This window comes from Schistocerca cancellata, chromosome 10 (assembly GCF_023864275.1).
Source record: "Schistocerca cancellata isolate TAMUIC-IGC-003103 chromosome 10, iqSchCanc2.1, whole genome shotgun sequence".
Lineage (NCBI taxonomy): Eukaryota > Metazoa > Arthropoda > Insecta > Orthoptera > Acrididae > Schistocerca > Schistocerca cancellata.
In genome coordinates this window covers 22115786-22121769 of record NC_064635.1, presented here as the reverse complement: position 1 = coordinate 22121769, position 5984 = coordinate 22115786, and the positions used below count along the sequence as shown (strand labels likewise).

At 44.1% G+C, this 5984-nt stretch overlaps 2 non-coding genes and 1 pseudogene across 2 annotated transcripts; 1 reads left to right on the top strand and 2 right to left on the bottom strand.

Moving 5' to 3' along the window:
• The first annotated feature begins 2821 nt into the window (after positions 1 to 2821).
• Positions 2822 to 2940, top strand: LOC126106976 (5S ribosomal RNA; annotated as a pseudogene).
• Positions 2941 to 3391: 451 nt separating this feature from the next.
• Trnap-cgg (transfer RNA proline (anticodon CGG)) lies at positions 3392 to 3466 on the bottom strand. Its single transcript has one exon. It is a non-coding gene; the product is annotated as a tRNA-Pro (tRNA).
• A 225-nt stretch (positions 3467 to 3691) lies between these two features.
• On the bottom strand, positions 3692 to 3766 carry Trnap-cgg (transfer RNA proline (anticodon CGG)). Its single transcript has one exon. It is a non-coding gene; the product is annotated as a tRNA-Pro (tRNA).
• Positions 3767 to 5984: the final 2218 nt, after the last annotated feature.

The window sequence follows — 5984 nt, the reverse complement described above, 5'->3', positions numbered from 1 at the left end:
AACGATGCCCTTGCTCAACTTGCCACGTCTTTTGTTCTGAATTGAACGGCGCAGATTGTGCAATGTCTTACAGTAAGCTGCTGCATTGATTGTCTCATTACGAGGCAGAAATTCCACAAGCAATACTTCTTTTGTGTACCAAACCAGAGCACATGATTTTCCGGGCAGAAATTGTTTGCTTAAACTTCACTTTTCTGGGTGAATCTGAAAGTCGCCATTCCATGGACTGTTGCTTTGATTCTGGCGTGACGTAGGCCACCCAAGTTTCATCGCCCGTAACAATTTGGCTTAAGAAATCATCATCGCCGTTGTGGTGCCGCTCAAGGACACTCAATGTTCTGTCTAAATGTTTGGTTTTGTGCACATCCGTCAACATTTTCGGTACCCAACGTGCGCACAATTTTCGGTAATTCAAGTGCTCGGTCACAATGCCATACAAAACACTACGAGAAACATTAGGAAGGTCATCCCGCAAGGAGGAAATCGCAAAACGTCTGTTTTCTCTCATCTTATTGTCCACTTCGTGCACCAAACTCCCATTAACGACCGAAGGACGCCCACTCCGTTGTTCGTCATGCACATTTGTGAGGCAATCTTTAAATGCTCTCACCCACTTTCTTACGAGGTGCATTCAAGTTCTAAGGCCTCCGATTTTTTTCTCCGGACTGGAAAGTGATAGAAACATGTGCATTGTTTTCAAATGAGGCCGCGTTCATTGTCAATACATGCCAGAGATGGCAGCACCGTACGGCAGGTGGAATTTTACCGCCAGTGGCGAGAATGAGAACTGTTTTAAATACTTAAAATGGCGACGTTGTCCTTACTTGAACAGCGTGCAATCATTCGTTTTCTGAATTTGCGTGGTGTGAAACCAATTGAAATTCATCGACAGTTGAAGGAGACATGTGGTGATGGAGTTATGGATGTGTCGAAAGTGCGTCTGTGGGTGCGACAGTTTAATGAAGGCTGAACATCGTGTGACAACAAACCGAAACCACCTCGGGCTCGCACAAGCCGGTCTGACGACATGATCGAGAGAGTGGAGAGAATTGTTTTGGGGGATCGCCGAATGACTGTTGAACAGATCGCCTCCAGAGTTGGCATTTCTGTGGGTTCTGTGCACACAATCCTGCATGACGACCTGAAAATGCGAAAAGTGTCATCCAGGTGGGTGCCACAAATGCTGACGGACGACCACACGGCTGCCCGTGTGGCATGTTGCCAAGCAATGTTGCCGCGCAAAGACAGCATGAATGGGACTTTCTTTTCGTCAGCTGTGACAGTGGATGAGACGTGCATGCCATTTTTCAATCCAGAAACAAAGCGCCTGTCAGCACAATGGAAGCACACAGATTCACCGCCACCAAAAAAATTTCGGGTAACCGCCAGTACTGAAAAAATGATGGTGTCCATGTTCTGGGACAGCGAGGGCGTAATCCTTACCCATTGCGTTCCAAAGGGCACTACGGTAACAGGTGCATCCCACGAAAATGTTTTGAAGAACAAATTCCTTCCTGCACTGCAACAAAAACGTCCGGGAAGGGCTGCGCGTGTGCTGTTTCACCAAGACGACGCACCCGCACATCGAGCTAACGTTACGCAACAGTTTCTTCGTGATAACAACTTTGAAGTGATTCCCCATGCTCCCTACTCACCTGACCTGGCTCCTAGTGACTTTTGGCTTTTTCCAACAATGAAAGACACTCTCCGTGGCCACACATTCACCAGCCGTGCTGCTATTGCCTCAGCGATTTTCCAGTGGTCAAAACAGACTCGTAAAGAAGCCTTCGCCGCTGCCATGGAATCATGGCGTCAGCGTTGTGAAAAATGTGTACGTCTGCAGGGCGATTACGTCGAGAAGTAACGCCAGTTTCATCGATTTCGGATGAGTAGTTAATTAGAAAAAAAAAGTCGGAGGCCTTAGAACTTGAATGCACCTCGTACTATTCCATCACTCATAATGTTTTCTCCGTAAACTGCACAGATCTCACGATGAATATCGATCGCTTTTCGGCCTTTAGCATTAGGAAATCTTATAACAGCCCGTACTTCACAGTCGGCGGGACTTATCGGATGCATCTTAAACACTCAGTACACAACGTAAACAAGGAAGAATCACACAGTAATGGCGTCAGTGCGGAGATTAAGGTACAGGCTTTCATGTAAAAATAAAATTATTGAGATATCTTAGCCCGTCTTCTTTTAATTTCAAAACGGTACTTACTTAAAAAAGACGCCTCGTAATACGATTTGATGGTTGGTGGCCAGACATAAATTTCCGGAGCGGAACGGACGTAGACACTTTTCTTACTTTCTTAATATGACAAGCGAGATATATTATTTCGTGTTATCTTCATTTGAAAATTGTATAAAAATGTTTGCACAAACTTTTCCTAATTTCTCTAAAAATATTGTTGATTATTGAGTCCTCAAGAATTTGCTCCAAACGTCAGGCTGACCCTTCCGGCCGTGTCTCCCCTACGGAAGACAGGCTACCTGACTCCCAGCCTTTTTAATCAGCGTACACACTTGGTCTTCCATTCCTACTGCTTCCTGTATGTACCATATATGACCTGTCTTTCCCTAAAGTTTACACATATTTTTTCTGAGAATTTCGAACATCTCCACTATTTTATATTATCAAACCTTAGTTTGGGCTACGTATCTTTTGACGGTGTCTTGATTTTTCTTAAGTATTTCTCCCATTATTACACGCGTCGTAACTGCCTGTATGGTAGCGTATTTCCTAAAGTTAAAGTGATCGTCATCTAACAGATCCTCAGTTTTCGTGCATCATTACTCCCCTCTACATTATTGTGCAGCCAACGGCCTTCTCACAGCGGTAACACCGGTTCCCGTCAGATCACAGAAGTTAAGCGCTGTCGGGCTTGGCTAGAACGTGGATGGGTCACCGTCCGGGTTTGCCAAGTGCTGTTGGCAAGCGGGGTGCACTCAACCCTTGTGAGGGCAAACTGAGCAGCTACTTGATTCAGAAGTAGCGGCACCGCTCACGAAAACTAACCACGTGCCCCTCGTATCCACATCCGGTGAAGCCTAACAGCTAAGGATGACACGGCGACCGGTCGGTAGTCTTGGGCCTTCAAAGCGGTGTTGGTTTGTGTGTTTGTACATTGCCCTGTGGACAATCGTTGATTCGACGGTGGATGGCGCCTGATTAATATGATTGTAGCAGAGAAAGCCAATGATTCCAGCGTAACGAAAGTGTGGAATGTTTAGTGCACGAATGTACAGCGAAGTGATCCGCACGACCCTTCTATAGTCTTTATGCCAGGATGCCAGAGATGACTTGCTGTGTTGTGTGTCACATACCCTGAGACACTGGGCTCTTCAAGCAACGAACTTTCGAAACTTCCTGGCAGATTAAAACTGTGTGCCCGACCGAGACTCGAACTCGGGACCTTTGCCTTCCGCGGGCAAGTGCTCTACCAACTGAGCTACCGAAGCACGACTCACGCCCGGTCTCACAGCTATACTTCTGCCAGTATCTCGTCTCCTACCTTCCAAACTTTACAGAAGCTCCTCTGCGAACCTTGCAGAACTAGCACTCCTGAAAGAAAGGATATTGCGGAGACATGGCTTAGCCACAGCCTGGGGGATGTTTCCACAATGAGAATTTCACTCTGCAGTGGAGTGTGCGCTGATATGAAACTTCCTGGCAGATTAAAACTGTGTGCCCGACCGAGACTCGAACTCGGGACCTTTGCCTTCCGCGGGCAAGTGCTCTACCAACTGAGCTACCGAAGCACGACTCACGCCCGGTCTCACAGCTATACTTCTGCCAGTATCTCGTCTCCTACCTTCCAAACTTTACAGAAGCTGTTCTGGAAACATCCCCCAGGCTGTGGCTAAGCCATGTCTCCGCAATATCCTTTCTTTCAGGAGTGCTAGGTCTGCAAGGTTCGCAGAGGAGCTTCTGTAAAGTTTGGAAGGTAGGAGACGAGATACTGGCAGAAGTATAGCTGTGAGACCGGGCCTGAGTCGTGCTTCGGTAGCTCAGTTGGTAGAGCACTTGCCCGCGAAAGGCAAAGGTCCCGAGTTCGAGTCTCGGTCGGGCACACAGTTTTAATCTGCCAGGAAGTTTCATATCAGCGCACACTCCGCTGCAGAGTGAAAATCTCATTCTGGAACGAACTTTTGATTCCCAAGCTGTGACATCGTCGCGAAAAAACACAGTGACCCGTATATGTAATAAGTTTAATTTACGTCTATGGTCACAATCTTTTCTGTTTAACAGATTACCGGTTTCGGTCTTTAATGACCATCATCAGATCTGCAGCGAAAATGGGAAAAATATAAATACACTCGCAAACTGTATACAGCTTAAGAACAATACATAGAGCATATTGAAAAGTAGTACTACCAAAATTTACATTTGTGCGCTTTAAATATGAAGAGGCATACCTGTTTCATAAAAACAAAGTCCTAATGTACTGCAGCCATAGTGACATCGTCAAATGTTAAATACGGAATCAGCACCAGCATCGTCAAATACATATAGAATACATCACATGCACGAGTCATGCTGTCAGTAAAACTACTGTTTAAACAAGCTGCCGTACAGTAGCCACAAGATGTTTGTGTAGAAGTTGACCACATGTCGCTAATGTCGGCATACACTAGTTTTCAATAATTAATTGAAACAGCGAAAATAAAGGGGAATATAAAAGTTGAAGTCTGTAATAAGCTTATAACGTATAAAAGGCATTACAGTAATAAAAAGCAATAAAAAGAAGAACACGACAAAAGTAGGATTATTAAAAAGAGGGAGAGTTAAGAAACAGTGGTTGACATGTCCTCTAGTGCCAATACTCGTGCATGTGATGTTATTTATACGTATTTGAAGATGCTGGTGCTGATTCCGCATTTAACATTTGACGATGCCACTATGGCTGCAGTACATTAGGACTTTGTTTTTATGAAACAGGTATGCCTCTTCATATTTAAAGCGCACAAATGTAAATTTTGTCAGTACTACTTTTCAATATGCTCTATGTATTGTTCTTAAGCTGTATACAGTTTGCGAGTGTATTTATATTTTTCCCATTTTTGCTGCAGATCTGATGATGGTCCTTAAAGACCGAAACCGGTAATCTGTTAAACAGAAAAGATTGTGACTATAGACGTAAATTAAAAGAAACTTAGAACTTTTGATTGTTTTGTTCGTATCTTTAATAAATTAAAAGATATGAATCCGACATGTTTTGTTTGCACTATCTCGCGTACTGATCTGTAATCTGTTCTTATCTGATCAGCTGCTAATTTGATAGTAATGTATTGATCATTGAAACAGGTACCTGGTTGCAATTAACTTTAGAAAGCCAGTGGAATCTGTAGAGCATGGGAACGCTATTCGTTTCGTTTAAGTAACAGCAGAATACAGGCACTCTTTCTGACATCAACTTAACTGCCTCGGTCCGCTGCCGACGTTCGTCATACGTGGGATAATTTTTTTCTTTAATTTGTTCACCAGCGCCTCGAAATCTCCTTTGTTATGCGAAGATGTAGTGCCCTACTTCGGTGTGACTTTGCTATGACAAACGGAAATTTTAAATGGTACGCACATATTATTTAGAGTGAACCCGAAGTCCAGTGAAAAAATTTCATGAGTTGTTCAGGGATTTTTTGGTGTAAGGAATCTGTGGCGTTGCGTGTCTCGTCACAGAGTAATAATGCAATTGCGAGGGTCACTCCAAAAGTAATGCACACTATTTTTTAAATCCATCTTTTATTCTACATGTTTGAAAGTTTTACAGTGTCTAGAAACATCCCTTAGGAACAATATTTTCATTTCTCCAGATAATTTCCATCCTTCTCAACTGCCTTACCCCATCTTGGAACCAGCGCCTGTATACCCACACGGTAAAATTCTGGACCAACCTGTTGGAGCCACTGTTTGGCAGCGTGCACAAGGGAGTCATCATCTTCAAACCTTGATCCACGAAGAGAGTCTTTCAGTTTCCCAA